This window comes from Lissotriton vulgaris, chromosome 1_1 (assembly GCF_964263255.1).
Source record: "Lissotriton vulgaris chromosome 1_1, aLisVul1.2, whole genome shotgun sequence".
In the NCBI taxonomy this organism is placed as follows: Eukaryota; Metazoa; Chordata; class Amphibia; order Caudata; family Salamandridae; genus Lissotriton; species Lissotriton vulgaris.
In genome coordinates, this window is record NC_141685.1 from 1,833,711,620 (window position 1) to 1,833,737,515 (window position 25,896).

At 46.7% G+C, this 25,896-nt stretch overlaps 1 protein-coding gene across 1 annotated transcript in view; it reads left to right on the forward strand.

Annotated features, from left to right (window-relative positions):
- Positions 1–25,896, forward strand: part of LOC147751297 (leucine-rich repeat neuronal protein 3-like) — a 350,340-nt gene that overhangs the window by 274,973 nt on the left and 49,471 nt on the right. Inside the window, exon 2 of the mRNA XM_086919298.1 lies at positions 2,860–2,962. The gene's annotated coding sequence lies outside the window, so the exon portion shown is untranslated. The remainder of the gene's footprint in view (positions 1–2,859; positions 2,963–25,896) is intronic.

The following is a 25,896-nucleotide window of genomic DNA, read 5'->3' on the forward strand; positions in this document are numbered from 1 at the left end:
CAGCTTGCTGATATACCTAGATTGACCCCTATTGCCCCTGATATTCCTGCATGGAGAGCTAATCACTGTGTGCCAATATACTCCAGTCTCACCTCTAGCCCCCATTCTATTCCAGCATTGATCCGTATTTATAGCATGCTGATATACCCCAGTCTGACCTTTAGCCCCATTCTATTCCAACAATGAGCAGTATTTACAGCTTGCTGCTATGCCCCAGCCTGACCTCTAGCACCCTGATATTCCTGCATATAGAGCTATTTACTGTGGGCCAATATACCCCAGCCTGACCTCTAGCCCCATTCTATTCCAGCATTTAGCAGTATTTACAGCGTGCTGATATACCCCAGCCTGACCTCTAGCACCCTGATATTCCTGCATTCAGAGCTATTTACTGTGTGCCAATATACCCCAGCCTGACCTCTAGCCCCGATTCTATTCCTGCATTGAGAGGTATTCACAGCGTGCTGATATACCCCAGTCAGACCTTTAGCCCCCATTCTATTCCAGCATTGAGCGGTATTTACAGTGTGCTGATATACCCCAGTCGGTAAACAGCCTTTACAACGAAACTTTACAACGCACTACCATTACGACGCAACCATTACAACGCAAACCATTACAACGCATTGCGCTGGGGGGCGCTCCACGATAGGGAATAGATTTAATTTACCATCCAACACTTTCCCTACTATCCACGGGGACTGGAGTTGGAATAGTAAATTAAACTATTCACTATCCAGCACCCCAAAGCGCTATGCGTTGTAATGGCATGCGTTGTAAAAACTGCGTTGTAACGGCATGCGTTGTAACGTCATACATCCACCCCAGTCTAACCTTTAGCCCCAATTCTATTCTAGCATTGAGCAGTATTTACAGTGTGCTGATATACCCCAGTCTGACCTCGAGCTCCTGTGATATTCCTGCATTCAGAGCTAATCACTGTGTGCCAATATACTGCAGTCTGACCTCTAGCCCCCATTCTATTCCAGCATTGAGTGGTATTTACAGCGTGCTGACATACCCCAGCCTGACCTTTAGCCCCCATTCTATTCCAGCATTGAGCGGTATTTACAGTGTGCTGATATACCCCAGTCGGTAAACAGCCTTTACAACGAAACTTTACAACGCACTACCATTACGACGCAACCATTACAACGCAAACCATTACAACGCATTGCGCTGGGGGGCGCTCCACGATAGGGAATAGATTTAATTTACCATCCAACACCTTCCCTACTATCCACGGGGACTGGAGTTGGAATAGGAAATTAAACTATTCACTATCCAGCACCCCAAAGCGCTATGCGTTGTAATGGTATGCGTTGTAAAAACTGCGTTGTAACGGCATGCGTTGTAACGTCATACATCCACCCCAGTCTAACCTTTAGCCCCAATTCTATTCTAGCATTGAGCAGTATTTACAGTGTGCTGATATACCCCAGTCTGACCTCGAGCTCCTGTGATATTCCTGCATTCAGAGCTAATCACTGTGTGCCAATATACTGCAGTCTCACCTCTAGCCCCTATTCTATTCCAGCATTGATCGTATTTACAGCGTGCGGATATACCTCAGCCTGACCTCTAGCACCCTGATAATCCTGCATTCAGAGTTATTTACTGTGTGCCAATATACTGCAGCCTGACCCCTAGCCCCTATTCGATTCCAGCATTGAGAGGTATTTACAGCGTTCTGATATAACCCAGTCAGACCGTTAGCCTCCATTCTATTCCAGCTTTTAGCAGTATTTACAGCGTGCTGATATACCCCAGCCTGACCTCTAGCACCCTGATATTCCTTCATTCAGAGCTATTTACTGTGTGCCAATATATCCCATCCTGACCTTTACCCCCCAATCTATTCCAGCATTGAGAGGTATTTACAGCTTGCTTATATATACCCCAGTCTGACCTTTAGCTCCGGATTGGTGTCGTTACAACGCAGGCTATTACAACGCCTGCTGTTACAACGCGGTTTTTACATCGCATACCACTACAACGCATAGTGCTTTTAAGCGCTGGATAGTGATTTATTTAATTTACTATTCCAACTCCAGTCCCCTTATTGATCCTTCTATTCCAGCACTGAACTGTATTTACAGCGTGCTGATATACCCCAGTCTGACCTCTAGCCCCCATTCTATTGCAGCATTGAGAGGTATTTACAGCGTACTGATATACCCTATTCTGACCTCTAGCCCCCAATCTATTCCAGCATTGAGAGGTATTTTCGGCATGTCGTTATACCTCAGTCTGCCCTCTAGCACTTCTGATATTCCAGCACTGAGAGCCATATCCAGCGTGCTGGGATACCCCAATCTGACCTCTAGCACCCGTTCTATTCCAGCATTGAGAGGCATTTTCGGCGTGTCGATATACCTCAGTCTGCCCTCTAGAACTGCTAATATTGCATCACTGAGAGCCATATCCAGCGTGCTGGGATACCCCAATCTGACCTCTAGCACCCGTCCTATTCCAGCATTGAGAGGTATTTTCGGTGTGTCGATATACCTCAGTTTGCCCTCTAGCACTGCTGATATTCCAGCATTGGGAGCCCTTTGCAGCGTGCCGACATACCCCAGTCTGACCTCTAGGTCACCAACATACGTCTGCCCACACTACCTTAGTCCATTGCTGAATTTTAGCAAGGGTTGAATGCAGCAGGAGCCTCGACGGGGCCATAGTAAACAGAACCTTATTTGCCTAATGTTCATTAGCTGTCTCTGCCGGTAGGGGAAGTTGAATTAATAATGGCATTTCCTGAAATGACATATTAACAGTGAAATTTGATTTAACACGGGCTTTTTGATCTAATGGCCTCTATTCCCATACATAATTCTCTCATTTGGTTTCATTCTCCAGCTGCCGCAGCCAGGATGTCTTGATCTCGCTTTCAATATCATTTGGAGCCTTGCTTTTGCCTCAGGCTACAGACAACTCCAGCCCCAAGCAGAAACGGAAGGAGGTAGGTGAAATAAAACAATCATGGAAACTTATTAATTTAGCAAGCAATCTAGTGTTTGTGCTGCACGCTGCTCGCATTTATGACTTTGTGATACATCTTTGCCACAGTGGTGAGTAATAATGGATCTATTTCGGCACAGGAGTAAGGCTGCTTGCATAAAATATTTTGATTCCGCTTCTCTGCGCGTCGCAGTGCCAATGGCAATCATTACATGACAGCAACATTGCCTGATAATAATGTCACAAACATCAGTATCATAATTATTAAAATTTTCATTTTTATTGGTATCATTTTAATCCATATTACTTAAAGAGTACACCTAATTGGGGCTCAAAGAGAAAGTCATCGAAGAGCGCAATCTCATAATTTTTTGCTATGAATTTATTTTCCAAGGCAGACAATACTGAATTTAGATACAGAGAACGAGTGGAGCAGTTTTTTTCATCCGGAATATTGTTTCTCTTAGTCACAAACCATCCCGAAATGCAGAGAAAAGAATGAGGAATCACTCGTTCAGTGAGCACGCAATCGTACCACTCTTGAAATGTTGGCCTCCATTTGAACTCGACCTCGTGAAGTGAACTACTTGCCTTTTTTGGCCAGCAGGTGACATTGGATTGGAACTGCTCCGTTTTACTTTTAAACACTGTTTGTCAAACTGGTGATGTGGAAAAAGAAAAATTGCCAAGGTCTGTCGTGCTTTTTTTTTTTTACTAACTCGAACTTGCTTCCTAGCTGTCTTTTGTTGCAGGGATGAAAAACAACGCTTCACTTATCCATGCTCTGAATCTTTATTCCGTTAGTAATAATGTTGACGCCCCTTGTGAACCCGGGCGTAAGACATCAGTGACAGCCAGTGAAACAAACCTAATTAAACCAAAACCGACTGCGAGTCGCATAATTAGTCTTCTTCGGTTCAAATTGTTTGAAAATGTCAGCTCTATTAAGTAAGATAAAATCATTATCATATTTAATAAAAATGTACACTACTTTTAATAAATAGAAATAAAAGTCACGGAGTACTTTTAATTAAGCTTTTGATTTTTTGCTCTCCATATTATCGCGATCTGCGACGAACATGTAAGTAAATCATAACTAAAAATAGTTGTATCCCTTTCAGCCTTAGGTAGCCTTTATCAAGGTTCAGTAACTGTGTGCATCACCCTCCAGATGGCCCCACTCTAGGCGCCTCTCCCCCGCCACATGCCTCTCAGACACTGTCCGCCAGGTATGCCCCGATACTAGTCTTTCCCTCTGAAGGGCCTTTCGATTTCTCTGCCGGCTCGTGTCTATACACTCGTACCAGTCACTGCTCGGCCGACAATCGGAACTCGCAGTACCCGCCTTCCCTCACTGCTCATTAGCATTGAACGTTCGGCGCGTCCGCGTTGTTCCTCAGCTGCAGCCATCTGAGATGAGCACATTGCAGTGCATGCTTTACACACTGCTAGGCATTGTACTCATGTGTCTGCTACACAAACCCATTTTAAAAATAGTAGACATTGTGGTGTTGGGTGCGGTGATGGCGCCAACCCTTCGGTGACCTGGGGTTGGGCCTAGGCGGGCGGCAAGGAGCGTTACAATAATTACAGGAGACGGGGATTGTGCTTCATGCTAGGACTCGCCTCCTTCGCCTGACTGGCGTACGTTTGCGCGTCCCAATACTTTTATTAAACAGGATTCCCATGACACTTACGTTCTGGACTTGCCGGTTGCGTCACACGGCACAACATCGCATTCCTCCCCAACAAACATCAAAACAATACGGGACCAAACCACCCCCCCCCACTAGTGGAGCAGCAATTACAGCATACAAATTAAAAGTATCTCGCTTATATTCAGCCAACAACATATGTAGAACAGTCTAACGTGAAGTAGTCTTTCAAGCGGCACAATGGTTCAGGATTTCTCCGCAGCCGATAGTGGGACTGGCCGCGACTGGGAGAGGCAGCCACCTCGACGTCAGAGGGGACTTCACTACAATCACCGTCAGACAGAGCCTGAGAGATTTCGAACTCCGCACTGCGGGAACTGTCTGGCAAAAGGAGGCTAGAGTCACCAGAGTCACCACCGTCTCCCACGGGACCCTGTCCCACCACTTCATCGTGATTGTCTCAGGCCTTTGCCAATTGACTGGCTTCACCCTCCGGCTGAGTCGTGGACAACGCCGACATCTCCGAGTAATATAGTTTGAAATCGGACACGTTGCGAGCCACGGTCTCTGGGCCTCTGGCGGCAATGATCCGAGTTCCTTTGACATTGACCACAGTCCACTGCTTCTTTTCATAGGGCAAATAAAACTTGGCAGTGGCGAAACGATTCTTGAGCAGTACCAAATCCCCTTTTTCAAACCGGTGAATCTTGGTGTTTCTCCGCTGGCTGACGTGGGCATATGCCTCCGGACGACGACCCTCAATCCTGGTGTCATCAGGTGTATGCGGCTGCCACTGGGGGTGATGAGGTATTGAATCTGTTACCACCCGGCCCATCAGCAAATGAGCAGGAGCAACCCCTGTGGTGGTGTGGGGTGTTTGACGGTAACTTCTAAGAAATGTAAAGCTGGCCAATTCTAGGGACTGTCTTTTGTCATGAGCAATTTGGATTACTTTATTTAGAGTCCTCATGAATCTATCTGCTTCACCATTGGCCTGTGGCCAGCGGGGAGTAATCCTGTGATGCCGAATGCCAAGATTGTTGAGGTATGTAGCCAGTTCTTGCCCTTGGCAGGGAGGCCCGTTATCGGTGGGTAGCTCTTGTATTAGGCTATGTGCGGCCATGATCTTCTCAATCTTAGGTATCACTTCCGCAGCATTTGGAGATGTCACAATTTCGACCTCAGGGTACTTTGAATGTTCATCAATGGCTACTAAGGTATGGCGACCATCAGGAAGACTGCCAAAATCCATGCTGACGCAGGACCACGGAGACCTCGGCAGAGGTTCTGCAAAGACTAGAGCAGGATGGAACATCTCCCCCGTGACTTGACATGGCGAGCAGGAGCGGACCGTGGCCTCTACCAATTTGTCCATTTGTGGGAACCACACCTTGGTTCGGAGCCGGGATTTGGTTTTCACCATGCCTTGATGCCCCACGTGAGCCAATTGGACGCATCTATCCATTAGAGACTTTGGAATCACCAGCTTGTGTCCTCTCAGCAAGCACCCCTTAGGGCCTTCAGTGAACTCATCCTTGACGTGGTACAGGCTTTCCATGATCTGTTGGGCAGGGCTCGTCAGGATCTTCCATTCCTCTTTAGCCTTGTGCCAGTTGCCACTTTGTAGAGCTGCTTTGGCCCTTTGCAAGCAATCATCTCTGAACGTCACTTCTGTGAGATCCCTCATGGACAGGGGAAGAGGACATGAACGGGCCGTTACGCACTTAACGTACTCTTCGGTGTCAGCTGCGTCTTCCATCTCCTTGATTGTGGCTGCTCAGGGATGCCGAGACAGGTAATCCACAGGATTGCGGGACCCTAGTTGATATTCTACTTTACAATTGTATTCTTGAAACTGCAACATCCACTTCTCAATTCTTGGAGAGGGTTTCTTAGATGTCCCTGAGAACAGTGCCACAAGGGGTTTGTGGTCCGTGACCACCACGAAGGGCTTGCCGTAGAAATACAGATGAAAGTGGCAACACCCTCAATAAATGGCAATTGCCTCCTTCTCTATTTGATAATACCTTTGTTCTGTTTCGGTGAGTGACCTTCTTGCGAAGGCCAAAGGGGCCCAGTCATCCTCCTGGCGTTGTCTTTGCAAGAGTACAGCTCCTAGGCCCATGGGACCCGCATCCACCGCTATCTGGGTCATCTTCCCCGGGTCAAAAAAGGCCAGCGTTGTCGCCTCTGAGAGTGCATTCTTGATCTCTTAAAGGCCTTGGCTTGGTCTGGACCCCACTTTCACGGGGCCGAGTCCTTAGTGAGCTCTTTTAGCGGCAGCGTTAAGGTGGTGAGGTTGCGAATGAACCTGCCGCAGTCGTTTATCATACCCAGGAAGCTGAGGACTTCCATCACACTGATAGGGGCTGCAGCGTCCTTGATGTCTCAGACCTTTTCTGGATCTGGGTTGACTCTGATGAGAAGGTGTAGCCAAAAAATTCCAGCTTTTTCATCAGGAATTCGCATTTTTCCAATGCAAAGTGAGTCCGGCGTCCCGCAGGGGGCGAAGCACTTGGGTGAGGCGAGCGTTGTGTTCTGGGAGCGATTTTGCATGCACCATGATGTCGTCACTGACGTTGATGACTCCTGAAATGTCCATAATCAATTTGTGTATGATGTTTTGAAAACCTCAGCGGCACTAGATACTCCAAAACTCAACCGGGTATAGCGTCCGAGCTCCACATGAGTCGAAAAGGTGGTAATATTTTGTGATGCTTCATCAAGCACCAGTTGATGGTATCCGGACCGTAAGTCAAGCTTGGAGAACCAGCAGGCTCCTGCCATCTCCCCAATGACATCATCAATAGTTGGGGTGATGTGGCACTCACGTTTGATTGCGGCATTTGATAATCGCATGTCCACACAGATCCTCACCATGCCAGGCTGACTACGATGGGAGAAACCCAGGGTGTGGGACCCGTCACTTTCTCGATGATTCCTGCTGCCTCCAGCTTCTTAAGTTCCTCCTCTACCTGCGGTCGCAGATGAAAAGCAATCCGCTGATGCCGTAGCGTCACTGGTTGAACAGTTGGATCAATGTGAAGATGTACTTCTTTGCCCTTGAATCTTCCGATGCCCTCAAATACTTCTGAGAACTCACCCAGCAGGTGTTGGATCGACTCATGATGCACACTGAAGGTGAATGTCACCACTCCTTGATCTTCGGCAGCACGGCACCCCAGCAGCATGCCTTGGCCATCTTCGGTGACGTACACGTTGGTGGTGACAGAGCGGTCTCCATGGGATATAGATATCTTGAATCGCCCTTGTATTTTCAGGGGGGTATCTTGACCATATGCAAAAACAGTGATCGCTGACGGATACAGCTTGGGTGCTGGGTACAACGTCTGATGAAGAGCGGATGCCATGATGTTGATGGTAGCCCCAGTGTCCACTACCACCATGATGTTCTGGGACCCCACACAAATGTTGCACTGTAGCAGCCGTCGCGCTTTGCGGGTTGCGGCGTCAATCATGTGTACCCTGTGGACTACCTTCTCTTCCTCCTCATCGTCATCCATGTCGCTTGGTGTTCTGTCCCCCTCAGGTAGAGCATTGACCACCTGCCGTGTCTTGTGATACTTTTTGGATCTGTATACTTTCTCAAAATGATTAAATCACCCGCATCCCGATCATCTCTTCCCTCTCGCCAGACACTTAGCTGCCTGGTGCGGGGAACCACCACAATATCCACACGTCTTGACTTGTCCTGCAGTCACAGTGCCAGGGCTCTTCTTGCTCCACCTCATCGTGGGCATGGTTGTTACGGCATTCACCGGTTCCATCTTCACCGGGGCTTGGAGGGCCGCCTCCATATGTGCTATGCGTGCCTTGCACAGCTCCTTGGTGTTCCCCAGTGTCAGGATACCGGCGAGCGACTTGCCTGATTCTTCTAGGATGCATTCACAGAGTTTTTCGGAGGCACACCCATGAATCACTTGTCCCCCTATCTCTTCTGTCTCATCCTGAAACCCGCATGTTGATGCCAGATATTTCAGTATGGCATGGTACGTGTCCAACATCTCTCTTCTGGGATCTGGCGGGCTTGCCTAAATATGAACCTCTCATAGTCTTGATTGGCCATCGGCTCAAAATGTCAGTTGAGGGCATTTATGAGTGTGTGTTGGTTGTTTGGCGTGGCTTCTACAAGCTTTTTGGCAATGTTATGTATGTCCTTGCCTCCTAGGTGCAACAGCATTGCTCTTTTCTGGTCCTTGCGAACTTTGGTGGCTTCAAAGAAAATCTGCAGACGATCCACCAAGTCTTTCCACTTGGGTGCCAGTGAAAAGGGCGACCCTTCTACTATGAAAGGCTCTATAGGCGGAATTTGTGACATGGTTCAGGCTGAGGCTCTTGTGACAGTCTGTGCAGTGGACGCTTTGCACTTGGGATTCCCGCGATGCTGCACTGCTGGTGGGTGTATTCACTGTGCCCCTCTCTGGGCTCCTGGCTGTCACTATGTGGCGTGGTAGTCACCCTAGTGTGGTGTGTACTGCTTTGTCTCCCCCCCTTTTATGGGCATCTGCCTTCTCTGCTGTTGTGCTGTTTTCTTTATCAAACCAAAAAGGAGCTTAGAGGGATTTAATGGTGCTCAAGGGATGGCCCTCCACTCAACTACATACAATCACAACAAATCCCGGCACCAAGGACTGGATACAACTTGCTCTACTGGGCTAAATTTTGCGTGCATATCCTATGTCAATATACTTATTATTTGACATCAGTACTACTGAACCACTCTCTATGTAGCTGTGGGTCAGGTAATGCCCGACAGTCCAACACTACATCACTGGTAGTGTAATCTCAAATTTAGTTTAAGAGGCTCAAGCACATACATATTATAATTTGACAGTACCTGCACTGTCCGTTCTAAAAGGAACAGACCACTCACACATTTATGGCAAACATTCTGTCCAAAAAATATGTGGTGACAAAGAGAGGTACCTCAAGGGCGCACACCCTCGGGGTTACTGGCTGATGGTACCGACTCTCACCCTTTTCTCATCATCGGCCACCTCTCTTTATCAGAAGAGAAAGAAATAAGTGTCCAACTCAAAACTTATAAACAGAAAGTTCAAAGGAAAAACATTAAGGTGCACTAGAAAAACCAAGTGTAAAGTCTTGGTGTGACTTATAGAGTGATGATTAAAATCCACAGCTACACCAATATAACTTTATTGGGAACCAGATGTAGGCTGAGGAGCTAAAAGGGCTGGTAGCTTAGACTAGTGTACCATTACCTGTGGCCGACATGTTTCACTGCCTACTGAGTCTATTGGCATTTTCATCAGGGCTCACCACATAGTCACTGCACCAGAGTTGGACATCATCCGTACAGGCACTGTCAAATTAAAACATACAGACAATCCTCTGTCAAACACCCTGGACCTCATCACATCCTGCGCATAATGTATATAGAGTGTATATAATGTAAAATCATTTTTATATAGTCTCTAAAGCACATTACCCTAGTGTTGCCACGTCTTCTCATAAAAGCAAGACAAGGTGCATTTCATAAAAACTGTCAGTTGTTGCATCAACCTAAGGAATAACGTAAGAAATAGCAGGGTACAAGAATTACCTCAGTGCATTCATCAACAAGGTGTGGCTCTTATCCTAGATGACATCATCTATAGCAAAAGAGGCCATGTAGATAGTGCAACACCATTGCTCTGCATTAAGGACACAGCACACTCTGGGCCCTCAAATAAAGCCCATCCGGGTAGGAGCAGTACTTCATGTTAACTGTCCACATTACAATCCAACTCAAACCATAGTAATGCCTTAGAGCTCTTAATTAGCCCCACGTTGTATAGAGGGTGTATTCAAGGCGTATTGGGTGCGGTGCTAAGGCTCTCGTGTGCTTAATCCACTACAGCATATTTACTAGTCCCCATTCACAAAACGTTCCATTGTAATAGTGGCACCCAGGGCCTGCTACCCTAGTGCCTCCCAGCAGGTACGCTTAATAAACAACTTAATGAAAGCTCCCGCCCGATACCTCCTTACCGTAAATATGCTGCACAGCTACATAGAGAGTGGTTCAGTAGTACTGATGTCAAATAATAAGTATATTGACATAGGATATGCATGCAAAATTTAGCCCAGTAGAGCAAGTCGTATCCAGTCCTTGGTGCCGGGATTTGTTGTGATTGTGTGCTGTTTTCTTTACTCTGCCTGTGGGCTCTTTCTGCAATGTAGGCAGTGGGGCCTTGTGTCAGCTCTGGTCTGCACCTTCCGAGGCCTGCGCAGGGTCTTAATGTTTGCTGGGCCCGTGTAAAGGTCTTTCTTCCTGTTGTGTCTTGATCCTGTGTTAAGGCCTTGCCTTCTCCCCTCCACGTAGTGCAGGTGGTGCTAACTGGAAGGGCTACCAGACGCAGCAGACACCTCAGGATGTGATCAGAGGTGCAGGCCCTCTAGGCGTGCAGGCCGGGCCCCCACGAGCTCCGCTGATGGGCGGGGCAGCGTCCTCCCACTGTGTGCCTGCAGGGGGTCGTCACCGCGTGGCCGTGCACAGCCGCGGCAGAGGGCACACACCACGGCGGCTCGGCGGGATGCAGCACAAGGCACGCTCACCTTCCGGCCACACCAGGCCACGCACGAGGACCGCAACAGCTGCAGGGCGCCAGGACAGGACGGTGCCACAAGTTGGGGCACGAGCGCAACGAGCAGCTGGAAATGCTCGCGTCCGCCTCACAGCAGGGTGCGAGGGCACGTCCACCCTCTTCGCCAATTGTGGTGTTGAGCGCAGTGATGGCGCCAACACTTCGGTGACCTGGGGTTGGGCCTAGGGGACAAGGAGCATTACATTAATTACAGAGATGGGTAATACGCTTCATGCTAGGACTTGCCTCCGTCGCCTGACTGGCTTACGTTTGCGCATCCCAATACTTTTATTAAACAGGGGTCACATGACCCTTACATTCTGGAAGTGCCAGTTGCATCACACAACATTGAGGAGTGCTTGAACAACAGAGAAAGCGACTAGGAGGAAACAGTAACTAATAAACGGCCAAGCGAGCGAAGGCGTCGCAACCCGTTTCTTGTAAAGATCGAGGTACGCGCTACAATTGAAGGAGGAAACAGCAACTAATAAACGGCCAAGCGAGCGAAGGCAACGCTACCCGACTCTGGTAAACACCGAGAAACTCGAACACCGTCTTCAGACGTATGTTCAAAAGCAAAATACAGCCTGCCTTTCATTATCTTTCGAAAAACGAACAAAATACAGAATTGTTTGATTGCCAGCACTGAAAGAAAAGATAATCGAGGACTTTGCCACAGTAATAATTGAGACAACAACGAGCAAGAAAATCCCCAGTCTAGAAAGAAATCCATGATCAGAAAATACTGAGATATAACAGATAAAGAGTATAATAATCTCACAAGAAAATCAGAGAGCCCTGATGAGAATCTAGGCAACCACAATCTAAGATTCGAAACGCGTCGGCATATCAGAATGAGCATAGAAGAAAAAGGGATTTTGTCCTATATTGATGAAATATGTGTTTAATAAGTATAAGCTCTTATGGTTATATGTCGATTTCTTTGAAAATCTATGAGATTCATTTTTTCAATGTATGAGTCACATTCATGTTCACAATTGGTTTAATGTGTTTTGTATATAATTATGTGTATTGTGATGTGAGATGTACAGTTTGTGTTTGAATGTGGATACATTTGCTTGTACAGTATTTTTGAATATATGTACATTTTACAATATTTTTTCCTTTTCACAAAGAATATAAAAATAAAAATAAGAATAATGAGAATGGTCTAAATAAATTAGAGGCACAAACATAAAGAGATGTGTTTGGCTGACAAGCATAAAATACAAACGCTCCTTCTAAAAAAGTAGAGATTCAGGCACATTTGTTTTTTGTAATTCTAAGGCCCTGCCTGTTTCTTATCCCTTTGGGCCAAACTCCTCTTTGGATCGAGGTTACATCACACGGCACGACATCACAGACATCAGGCACAAGTGACACAATATAGAAACACAACAGGAGGTGATGCTTTAAGGAATTCATTGTCAATGTGCTCCAGAGGGTGCCACAGGGACTGAGCTGCCTTTTGTAATACAGATGGTGCCAGCACCCACTTAGTGTCAGCTCTGTCTTACGGGGCCTTCCCTCATTTGCATGGGGGTGGGGGGGGTGGCCCAATGCAAATGTGGGAAAGGTGGCAGAGCTGTCCTAATACTACTTGATTTAACAGCAGATTTTGACACCGTTAACCATGGAGTCCTACTGGAAAGGCTCAAAGCTGTGGGTATTGGAGATACTGCACTAACTTTACTCAGGTCCTTCTTGGACTCCAGCGTACAACAAATATACTGGGATGGAATTCAATTGGGAGAACGGATTTTTTCTCCTGTGTGGAGTCTCCCAGGGATCAGCATTATCCCCCACATTGTTTAATCTGTATGTGACACCATTGGCAAAACGATAAAAGATCAAGGCCTTCAACTGGTGTCATATGCAGACGACACTCAGTTAGTGGTGTCATTCACTCAGACTGTTGAAGTCACAGCAGAGCGCTTCCGAAACTGCCTCATAAGTGTCAAGAGCTGGATGAATAAGAATTTTTTAAAGCTCAACACAGAGTAAACTGAGGTGATAGAATTTGGCCAAAAACCTTCAATTTGGAATCATCTATGGTGCCCCCCAGAAGCTGGCAACAGTCTTTTCCCGGCACAAAAAGTTAAGAACTTAGGGTTTGTGATTGACAAAGATCTAACACTCACCTCACAAGTCAATCAGGTCACCTCGGCCTGTTTCTTCACGATCAAGGTCCTTTGAAAAATATTGCCATTTATACATTTTGCACTAAGGAAGACAGTAGTTGGAGCCTTGGTTTTATCACGTATTGATTATTGCAATGCAATGTATGTAGGAATTGGAGAAAGACAGCTCTCCAAACTCCAGTCATTGCAGAATGCTGCTGTAAGAGTGCTGCTGGATCTTCTGAAACATCATCCGACGCCCAATGGCATAAGGCTACTACATTGGCTTCCTGTTCGATGAAGGGTGCAGTTTAAGGCCTTATACCTAGCATACAAAGTTGTAAACGGAAGAGGTGCAGAGGATATGAAATTTCTTTTTCCTCGCTATGTAACTTCTTGCACACTAAGATCTGGTAGTTTGGGCCTGCTGTGCCTACCAAGGATAAAGAGAGCCCGATGGGGTGGCGAGGCATTCACATTTTAGGGGGCAAAGCTATGGAATTCGATGCCCACGAGTTACGCCTGCAAACGAATAAGATCCTATTTAGAAAGGCCTTAAAAACCTGGCTATTTACCAAATCCTAGACTGGAAATGTTCATCAAATACTCACACAGCACCAAGATACCCCGGCAATAGTGCGTCTAATAAATAATTCAGTCAGTCAGTCAGTCAGTCTGTGCCTGTGCCATATTATGGACATGGGGGCTGAGACAAAGTGAGTTGATGCATAGTACTTGCACCCCTCAAGGGCGACCCTTGTAAGGAGGAAAAGAGGGTCTTTTGGACCCCCAGAAATCTCCCCATCACTCACTGCTCCTGCTTAAAGAGGGATCTCTGTACTTTTTTGTTAAACACCTGCATAGAGAAAGATGGACCGTGCTTCAAACAACCTGACCCGCATTTCAAGGATGCCCGATTGCTGTATTGGGATCAAGTGCAGTGGCTTAATACAGAGCATAGAACTTGTGTTATTGCTCATGAAATATCTAAAATTCATACACTTATCTCAGAATTTCTCTGAGTTGAAGCATGTACTTTAGACAGATCTGCATTAACTGGGAAGAGAAATTTTGAGTTAAATGTAGGAACTTTAGATACTTCTGTTGGAAAGTGGGTTATTCTTAGTGGTAAATAGGCATGTACTACTGACAATAAGACCTCTAACACAGTGTAGGGCTCAGTCCAGGTCTCAATAAATTATTCACATGCTCAACCCTAGGTAGCTTGGCTGTGAGCAGCCAGGCTGAACTTAAGAGACAGGTATGCAACACATTTAAAAACACCAATTCAGTAAGAAATGAAGACACAACACATTTCACATAGAAATCTATAGCGCTACTTTAGGACAAATGGTTGTGCTTGACAGGGACAAAGTCTAAGTTTCAGGCTGACCACAATGGAGTCCTGCTCAGATACTCCTCGGGTAGGCCTCGGTCAAAATGTTACCTTCTGACTTAGATTCTTTTCTGGAGCTTTTTCTGGTAGGGTCCCTCAATGCTCTTCATCAGTCCGGATTAGTTGAGGGCTCACAGTCAAACTATGGGGGTTGGACCTCTGTAGCTTTTCTCCAGGATGAACCAGCAGGCCAGGTTTGCTTGCGATTGAAGGTGGCCTGCTTGACTCTCGCAGTTGAGTCGGTCCCCTTGTGGAGCTCTTTTAAAAAGTTGCTCCAAACTTTTCCAGCCTTCAGGAAATTCTTCTTGAAGTTCTTCTTGAGGGTCTAAAGTGTCCAAGCCACAATTTAAGGGTCTGGAATCTACAAGATGGTCCTTGAAAGGTTGGGACCACAATTCCCACAATGCATCTGGACAACACCCTTACAAATCCACTGAGCACACTCCAAATAGGGTATTCTTGGTGGTGATAGTCGAGGTGAGATCTGTTAACCTATAGCTTGCAGGGAGTCCACTCTTTCATCCTTTTGAAGCAAGGTACATCCAAAGGGCTGTAGTTCCAGATAATGCAGCAGGCGTAGTCAATCAGTATGCAGGGCCTGATGGTGCAAATCAAGTATCCAGCTTAACAAACTTTCTTCTTCTCTTAGTTTCGAGCTGCAGATCTGAGAGTCTCTGCTCCTCTCACATATTTATTCAGCATTCTCTGGGGTCAAGCAGGAGAGCACTCCTGTCCAATGAGGTGAAAGAAAACACCCCAGACTGTGTTTGACAAATCCAGGCTGTGGTTGACCAACTGAGAATCTCCACTTCCGATTTAACTGAATAGATAGGCCAGATATGCATTTACATTTTTAGTAAGCGGAGAAGCGAATAAAGGTCACTCTCTATAGAAATCTCATTCAAAGAGTATAAAATGTGATAAAATGTTTATATTTCATTACCTGGTTGAGAATAACCCCCTACTAGTGACAAAAAATCTCCACTAGTACTGGGCTGCAGGGCTATCATTTTTTTACATTTTTTATTCCTGTTATTATGTAACACACACATTGCAATGTTGTGAGAAAATGAGAACCCCGATATGGGTTTATCATTTCTAGTTAAGTTAAAAAAGGACCAACATCAAGGATAAATCATAGCATCATGCAATATACATGCTGCTGTATGTATAATTATTCAGAATTGGCTTTTAAATGATAACCACATTCAGCATCCATTCAATCTCTTTCAAAAGATCCGAATATCATGATCACCAGCTACAATAAATGGTTAGTTGATGCCACCCACCTTCTAGCCCAGCCAATCCCCCTAAAAAGCGTAGGAAATCATGATCTGAACCCTGTTAGGTCCCAAAATGTAAGATACAAAGAAGAATTTGTCGCAAATTAGACTATATATGGAGATTTTATTATGATGAAGCTGACAAAGATATGCATACAAAATCCCTTCAAGACTACAAAAGAATGATTTTTAAAGACAAATCCTCCTACTATTGTCTCAAAATTGAAACTGGAAAAAATTAGGAATTATTTAAACCCGTAAAAGCTATTTCTAATTCTGTTGACAGGGATAAATCTAATGTGAGCCATTCTTTTTACAATTTACTTGCTTCCACTTTTCAATCCAAAGTGCAAACAGCCACATGCATCAAAGGAAATTGCATTCGCAAACGGTGCGAATCGCAAAATTCGGCCGTTTGCGAATGCAATTCGCATTTTTGGGACGCATTAACATTTTTGTTATTTTCGCAATTTAAGAAGTCGCAAAATTGCGATTTCTTAAATTGCGATTGCATTTAAGAAATCTCAAATTAAGATTCCTTAAATGCAATGCATCAAACTTTAATAATTTGCGAATTCGCAAATAAGGGGAGCAAATTACCATGAAGTTGACCTTCGTGGTAATTTGCGAAAACTTTTGAAAAATGCACTAAAGTGCATTTTTCATAGTTCCATTTTACACACACACATGCCCTTGGGGCATGTGAGTGTGCAAAATGTACTCCTAAGCAGATTTCAGGGTTGCAACAGGGTGTCCTTTGGACACCCCTGCACCCTTTAAATTGCATTCTTAGGCCTCTAGGCCCATAGGAATGGATCGGGAAGTATTACTTAATTGCGATTCTCAATTAGAGAATTGCAATAAAGGAATTTTAAGAAAGTGCTATTTTTATAGCGATTTCTTGATGCATTGCAGTTTGCAATTCCTTGATTGCGATTCCTTATTTTTCGCAATTAAGGAATCGCAAAATGCAATATTGATTCATGTGCCTGTAAATGTCTTTAGTTATGTGGCATGTCCTGGTAGTGACAAGCAGCCTTTTTGGTTTCTCACTGCTGTGAGGCTGCCCTCTCTTAGGTTTACATTGAGAATTCCCTGATATGTCCTTCAAGTTATAATTTCTGATATGGAAAGGGTAGCTTGACCATGTTTCCTATGTTTTGAATAGTAGTAATAAATCCTACTTATTAGTGTAAGCGGATTTGTTACTACTATTTTAAAAATGCCACTTTTAGAAGTGTGCATTTCTGTGTGCTTATGACTATTTGTGCCCTGTCTGGCTGTGTATTCACCGTCTGGTTTAGACTGACAGGGGAAGGGGGTGTGCATTCTCTCTAGACAGTCACAAGGGGGGTTGAGGTGTGTCCTGACTTTCCTGGGTGACTAAGCTCTGAGCTGAATAGACCTTGGCTGTATTTAGAGTGGCAGTAGGATTTTCCCTTGCACCTGAATAGGCGCGGTCTGCATTTAGAATGGTGGGATGAGTTGTACTTGCACCTGAGTAGGGCTGTGCCTGACTTTCAACAATGCTGTCTCCCCCGCCCACCCCGTTTTGTGTCTGGAGCCAGGGTTGTGTTTGAATGGGGGTGTCTTGCACTTCTGAAAGTTGTTTGAAGTACCACCCGAACAAAGACTTTTGAACTATAAATACAGGGGTTGTGACCCCATGATTTTGAGACACTGCATCGGACTTTTAACCAGATGCTGCAGGCTCCACAGACTGACCCTCGCCAATAGGAACTGTTATGCTGCCAGGAGGAACCACCATTTAACTCCCTTGTCTTTTGTGCTGACCTGTGCCTTCTTGGATGTAAGAAGGACTGCCTGCTTCCCAACAAGGACTCTGTGTGCTGGCCTGCTGCATTTATCCCTGCTTGGTGCCCCAGGGCTTGGTGGTCTACCCTATGTTTGAGAAAACATAGCGACAGGTTAGCTCTTTATTCCCTTGGTACTTGACATAGAACCTAAGTGTGCTTATGGCTGCAAAGCACCGTTGATGTGATTGAGGCCCTACAGCGAAGAGTGTGGTGGAGCACTGTTTATGCCTTATGGTGATCCCAAATCAGTGCATGGGAAGTGCTGCTCAGGATTCGGCTTGTTGGCGCTGGTTGAAGCGTGCTGTTAGCACTTGCCAGTCAACCTAGGTGTTTGTGGTGCAGCCGGCTGTCAGCGTCAACACTGAGTCAGTCTTGAACAAGGTCCAGCTGAATTGGCAAAGTGATTTAGGAGCCTTTGTATTGTCATTACCATTGCCTAGTGACAAGGTGACTGTTGGTTTATGTGATTTGTGGCCTAAAGTGCTTTACATATGACACAAAGGGATTTATGTGATGTTATGACAATTGCCTAGCTGGCAAAGGGATTCATATAATTGTGGTCTAAATGTTTTATAATACAAAGGATATTTTATATAACCTTGTGATTCTTTATTGTAGAGTGTCTAGTGTGCCACTTGATATTTGATATTTGAGGGGGTATTTCTAAAGCGCAGCGGTCGCTCCGAAGGGAGCATCATGGCGCTGAAAAATCCTGAAGGCCTAGTCATGTTAGCGGAGGAGGGCTAGATGGCAGCTTTAGTCCAGTCGTCGGGTAGGCTAAAGATCCAGGTCTTGAGAAGTTTCCTGAAAGGTTTCTCAAGGACCTGTTGTCTCAAGTGTTTGGGCATGCTGTTCCAGGCTTTGATGGCCAGGGAATGTAAAGTGTGTGTGTATTGCACAAACACTTTAAACATTGCCTCTGAGATAAGCCTGACTGCTCTGTCAAGCTACCAAGGGGTAAGCAAGGGTTATCTTGTGTGTGTAACTCCCTTACCCTGACTAGAGTAGTGGGTTCTGTCTGGCTTAGGTGCATACCCTAGACAAACAGAAACCCCATTTCTAGCAGACCCCAAAAATGATCGCCCCATATCCCAGCTTCCTCTTGCAGCAAAATCCATTGACAAAGCTTTGAACTTAAGACTATCCACCTTTATTAATGAGAACAACTTGCTTGATTTCTCTCTGTCTGGCTTCTGTAACCAACATAGCACAGAAATAACCCTTATAGTGGCAACTGGAAGGCTAAGAACTATCATCGACAAAGGTGACAATGCTGTCCTTGTTCTTTTAGATCTCTCAGCAATGATCAAATTCATCAATCATAACATTCTCATCGGTTGTTTACATGAGCTGGGCATTAGAAGTATCATCGACGAAGGAGACAACGCTGTCCTTATTCTTTTAGAACTCTTAGCATCTCTCAACACTGTCAATCATAACATCCTCCTTGGTCGTTTTCATGAGCTGGGCATCAGAGATTCAGCCTTTGCACTTCTTGTCTCCTTTCTGCCTGCCAGGGAACAACAGGTAGCCTTAGATCCTCATATCTAAAATTCATTCACTCCTCATGGGGTCCCACAGGGGGCTTCTGTCAGCCCCACTTAATTTCATTGGTAAAGTAGTCCATTAGCTAAACCTATCAAATCATTTAGTTTTTTAGTGGTATTGTATGTAGACGCTACCCATATTATTGTCTCAATATCTGGCAACCATTCTCACACCACCCTTTAAGTCAGGACCTGTATGGTAGGCTTAAATAATTGAATGATTGAGAACTGCCTTCGATTTAATTCCAGAAAAAACGAGATTCTCTTTTTTGGTCACACCACCAGCCTCTGGTATTCCGAATGGTGGCCACAGAAGCTTGGCCCTCCACCTACATTAGTAGACAAGGTAAGAAACCTTGTGGTCATCTGTGATAAAAGACTCACATTTGTAAATCAGGTCAATCAAATTGTTCCTCTGTGTTTTATCTTTTTAAAGATCATCAAGAAAATCTTTCTTTACATCCCTCCAATCCTCCAAAAATCAGATGCAACAGCTTTGTTTTTATCTAAATTGATTATTGCAATGGACTATACATAATTATGCAGCAAAATCTCCTGGTCAAACTCCAAATCTTCCCAAATCACTCTGTCTACATGGCATTACATAAACTCCATTGGCTTCCTATAAAGAAAAAATAGCTTTCAAAGCCCTTTGCATCACCTTTAAGGCATTACACAACATTGGACCGGAATACATCCTGCCTAGGATCTTCTCTCCTTGACTTTAAAGAACTTGATTGTCCCCAAATTTAGGAAAACTATTTGGGGCGGTAGAAGTTTTATTGTGGGTGCCACTAAACTGTGGAACTCTTTTCCCCCTGACCTCAAATGTTCTGAAAATCTTGAATTCAATTCAGAAATGCCTTGAAAACATGGCTTTTTAATCACTAGCTTAGCTCTGTAATTATTTTACATTATGGTTCCTTTGCACAAGGCAGCGCCACGACACCCTTGGGTAATCGAGTGCTATATAAACTTAATAACATAACAGAACACTCCCTGGTTGCAAACTCTACTACTGTGTCATTATATTTTTTTACTTGTATGTTTTTGTGTACTGCTTAAACTGAACTGCATTATATTCAACACACAAGGTCTGGGCTGGCCAGCTTATGTGCAGCCAAATTGCAAAACTCTGGGAGTTCAGGAACTACAAGCGGGGAATACTTTGTCGGGCTTTTTCCACGACAGATCTGCCCAAAGTTTCTTCCAAAGGCTTTTTTATTGCTACATCATAGACCGTCATCCTATTTCACTTGATATCATACTATGATCAATCAATCAATCAATCAAAGACAATCAAAGACATTTATAGAGCGCACTACTTACCCGGAGGGTCTCAAGGCGCTTGGGGGTGGGGGGGTGCTGCTACTGCTCGAACAACCAGGTCTTGAGCTTCTTCCTGAAGGAGAGGTGGTCTTGGGTCAGGCGCAGGTCGGTCGGGAGGGAGTTCCAGGTCTTGGCGGCCAGGTAGGAGAAGGACCTTTCTCCTGTTGTCGTTCTTCGGATGCGGGGGACAGCGGCGAGGGCGTGACTGGCTGATCGGAGATGGCGTTTGGGAGCGTAGAAGTTGATGCGGTTGTTGAGGTAGCTCGGGCCTTGATCGTGTAGGGCTTTGTGTGCTTGGGTGAGGAGACGGAAGGTGATTCTTTTGTTGACGGGGAGCCAATGCAGGTCTCTCAGAATGTCCGGAGATGTGGCTGTGTCGCGGGATGTCGAGGATGAGTCTGGCTGAGGTGTTCTGGATCTGCTGGAGTCTCTTCTGGAGCTTGGCGGTGGTTCCGGTGTAGAGGGCGTTGCCGTAGTCCAGTCGGCTGGTGACGAGGGTCTGGGTGACCGTCTTCCTGGTTTCGGTGGGGATCCACCGGAAGATCTTCCGTAGCATGCGCAGGATGTTGAAGCACGACGAGGAGATGGCGTTGACTTGTCTGGTCATGGAGAGGGAGGAGTCCAGGATGAAGCCCAGGTTGCGTGCGTGGTCTGTCGGTTTGGGTGGGGTGCCCAGGGCGGGGGGCCACCAGGAGTCGTCCCAGGTGGAGGGCGAGGAGCCCAGGATGAGGACTTCCGTCTTGTCTGAGTTCAGTTTCAGGCGGCTGGTCGTCATCCACTCGGCTACGTCTTTCATCCCTTCTTGAAGGTTGGCTCTGGCAGCTGGGTGTCATCAGCGTAGGAGATGATGTTGAGGTTGTGTTGGCGTGCGATGGCTGCGAGGGGGCTCATGTAGACGTTGAAGAGGGTGGGGCTCAGCGAGGATCCTTGAGGGACGCCGCAGATGACTTCGGTGGCCTCTGACTTGTACGGTGGTAGACGGACTCTCTGTGTTCTTCCGTCGAGGAAGGAGATGATCCATTCCAGTGCCTTCTCCTGGATTCCGACGTTGCTGAGGCGCTGCACTAGGGTGCGGTGGCAGACAGTGCCGAATGCCGCGGAGAGGTCTAGGAGGATGAGGGCCGCTGTTTCTCCGTTGTCCATCAGGGCTCGGATGCCAATGGTGGCAGCGATGAGGGCGGTCTCGGTGCTGTGGTTGGCTCGGAAGCCAGACTGTGAGGGGTCGAGGGATCCATTTGTCTCGAGGAAGGCGGCCAGCTGTTTGTTGACGGTCTTCTCGATGACTTTGGCTGGAAACGGGAGGAGCGAGATGGGGCGATAATTGTTGAGTTCGGTGGGGTCCGCTGTTGGTTTCTTTAGTAGAGCGCTGAGTTCGGCGTGCTTCCAGCTCTCCCAGAAGGTGGCGGTGTCGAAGGAGGTGTTAATGATGTCCCGCAGGTGGGGTGCGATGACAGCGTCGGCCTTGTTGAAGACGTGGTGAGGGCAGGGGTCGGTCGAAGATCCGGAGTGGATGGAGTTCATCATGCGGACGGTGTCTTCGGTGCTGATCGGAGTCCAGGCGCGAAGGGTGGTGGTGGGGGGCGGTGGTTCGGTCGTGGCGTGCGTCGGTTGAGTGCTGAAGCTGTTGTGTATGTCCGCGATCTTGTTGTGGAAGTAGGAGGCGAGGGAGTTGCAGAGGTCTTGCGATGGGGTGATGTCCTTGTTTCCCGCGTTGGGGTTGGAGAGCTCTTTCACGATGTTGAAGAGTTCCTTGCAGTTGTTTGCGTTGTTGTCCAGCCGGTCCTTGAATGCAGTTTTCTTGGTGGCGCGGATCAGTTGGTGGTGCTTCCGGGTGGCAAGCTTGAGGGTGGTCATGTTGTCCGGTGTTGGTTCCCTTCTCCAGGCTTTCTCGAGGGCTCGGCAGTTCTTCTTGGAGCTCTTGAGTTCGTCGGTGAACCATGGGGCCTTCTTGCTGCCGTGTCTGCTGGGCGGGGTACTCATGGGGCGAGTTCGTCCGCGCAGTTGCTGATCCACTTCGTGAGGTTGTCGGCGGCCTGGCTGGGGTTTGTTGAGCTGGCGGGAGGGTGCTGGCTCAGGGAAGCGGCGAGCTGGTCGGCTGTGATCTTGTTCCAGCTTCTTCGAGCAACCTGTTGCTGGTGGTGGTGGATCGTCGTTCTTCTGAAGGTGAAGTGGACGCAGCTGTGGTCCGTCCAGTGGAGTCCAGTGGCGTGGCTGAAGGCGATGTCTTTGCTGGATGAGAAGACGGCGTCGAGTGTGTGTACGGCGAGGTGGGTGGGGGTGGACACCAGCTGCTTGAGTTCGAGGTTGGCGAGGTTGTCGAGCAGGGTGATAGTGTTGCGGTCGTTGTTGTTCTCCAGGTGGAAGTTGATGTCCCCCAGGAGGATGTAGTCAGCGGAGGGGAGGGCATGCGGGTTGACGAAGTCGGCGATGTCCTCGCTGAATTGTGTGCGTGGTCCCGGGGGTCGGTAGATCAGGGTGCCTCTGAGGGTGGTCTTCGGGTCGGTGCGGATCTTGAAGTGTAGGTGTTCCGCGGTAGTCAGGGTGTCATCGGTGTTGGTCGTGATGTGGATGGTGTCCCTGTGGATGATGGCGATGCCTCCTCCAGTCTGGATGTCGCGATCTCTCTGGGTGATCTTGTATCCCTCTGGGATGGCGATGGCGATGTCGGGCGCTGAGGAGTCGTTCATCCAGGTTTCCGTGAGGAAGGCAACGTCAGGAGCTGTGGTGTCGAGGAGGTTCCAGAGTTCGATGGCGTGTCTGTGGACGGAGCGGGTGTTGAGCAGGATGCACTTGAGGTGGTTGCTGCTGGTGTTCGGCTTGGCGGGTGCTGGAGCGAGGCAGGTCCGGATGCAGGTGAACTTGCAGGCGTGGCAGCTGAAGGGTCCGTGGGTGCATCTCGGGGTGGCTCGGTAGCATCCCGGGACTCGGCCGGTGTTGAGCGCGTTGAGGGTGGCGGCGGTGTACGTCCGGCGGGTGGGCTGGGGTCCTCGGGGGCCAGGGGTTCGAGCGTGGGCGCGGTCCAGGCGCGGACGGGCTTATGTGCATGTTTATTCAATTTAAGAGGTTGCAAAAACTTTTATTTTATTTTATAAGGGCATTTCCTGTGTATTGTTAGTTTTTTTTCTTGCATTGTGTAATGATTACTCTGTTTTTGTTGTCCACCTTTGTATCGCTTCTTTTCTCGTTTTGCATTTGGTACTCTGGTTGGTTCATCATATGGAGCCTAATTTTCCTTTTTTATTTTATTTTGAAGTTTTTTGACACTTTTTCCTTTGAGATATGCAAGGACTTGCAACTTGTGTGCAATCATCCTTGTATTCTTCATTCATTAAGTTATTTTTTCAAGATTTTGGTAACTTTTTGTCTGTTCAGGAGGAACTACTGTGAAATCAGAAGTCATAACTACGTCCTGCAGAATTTCACTTTTGCCATTTACCTGTAATCCATATTCTGTCTATAAAGCACCCCACATTTTTGAACGCCCGGACCATGCTTTGTAAGAAAGAGGTAATTTTAAAATCTACTGAAACTTACAAAGGGCATGCACGAGCACATGTCTCTAAACTAGAGTGTTTCACTTTGCTCTGGGGGTGATTGAACCACCCTTTGGAGGAATTTGGGCGAAAGGGAACGAAGCAGATAGGAACTAGGTGGCTTCGGTTTTTATATTCTGTTGTAAAAGGGACTCTTGTACTGACTTGTATGTCCATGGAACAAGAAGTGGGTCACTTTACTGCAAATACTGAGTGATATGAGCATGAAATGTTAAGTGGTCATCTCCTATAACAAACTGGTTGTACTCTATTAATTTACTTTTTTAACTACTCCTAACTTGGAGATGCTGTAACCAATGAGGACAGGCAGCCTTCCAGTAGGTGCATTGTAAAATGTCTGAATACCTGACAGGGGCCTGTGTATAGGTTTGTATCTGAATGTGTCATGCATTAGACCCTTTGCCGGGTGCTGGCGGTTCCTGCGTTTGCTGTAAGAGTGTTGGAGTGGGGAGGCCGCAGCCCCCAAAACTTGGGCCGCCTGGGTCAGACCGCCCCCACTTGCTACACCACTGGTGTCATGAGTTTGTTCTCTCCTTGACGGGAAAGTGCGGTAGTTCCTCAAGAGAGGAGGCTGAAGCTTCCTGGAATAAAACCATTGGAACAGATGTATTTTGGCATTTCTTCTGCCCCCTCCTGTAAAAGCTCTATCCGAAACATGTGGAGTGCAGAAGTTCCTATGGACTAAGGGTGATCGCCTGAGATCATGCAGAGAAATTCCTGTAAACTACTGGATTTGAGCACTTTGCTTTGAGCAGGGAGTCTCCCTTCACCTTGACGTCAAGTGAGTAAGAGGGAGCCTCTAAGGGACATTTACTGAAAGCTTGAAACTTTTGGATATTCAGAACAATAGTTGTATAACATTTTCAAAAATAGGACAATTGACAAAAAATGAATTGCTGGAAGATTTATGCATTTTCCAAGCGTCTTAGCTTTTAGTCCCACTCTCAGCAGTTCACTGCACTGTTGAGGCTTCTGCTGGACTGCTCGATAGTTACATCTGCCCTTGTAGAGTCCTTCCTAGCTACTGCTCTGGCCTTGCCTCAATAAAGATTTTCAATGAAATTATTCTAAGTCAGACCGTGACCAACAATGGGCCTCATTTATGAGAAATGACGCATGGCTGCGTGAAAGCAGCGATGCGTCAGTTCTCAGTGCGCACTCCTTGCGACATTCCTGATCCGTCATATTTAATGTATGACGCATCATGTCGCAAGGAGTTACAGATACGTCAGTATTTCTGACGTATCTGTAAGCGCAAAAGTGATGCATTGCTGGAGTGTGTCACAAAAGTGACGCAACTCCAGCAATGCGTCCTTTCACATGGGGAAAGCCCCATGTGAAAGGGCTTGCGTCAGTCTTACGCCTGCTGTGAGGCAGGCGCAAGATTTTGACGCAACAGAGTCCTAAAAGTGACGCAGTGAAATCTCATAGATTTCACTGCGTCACTATTACGAGGCTTTTTGCGGTGGAACGCCCCCTCTGAATACATTATACCTGACGCAGGTATAATGTGGCGCAGGGGGTTTAAAAAGTGACGCATCTACCTAGATGCGTCACTTTTTAAATATGGGCGCAACAAGGCGCATGTTTTACGCCGCCGATGCATCACAAAAAGCGACGCATCAG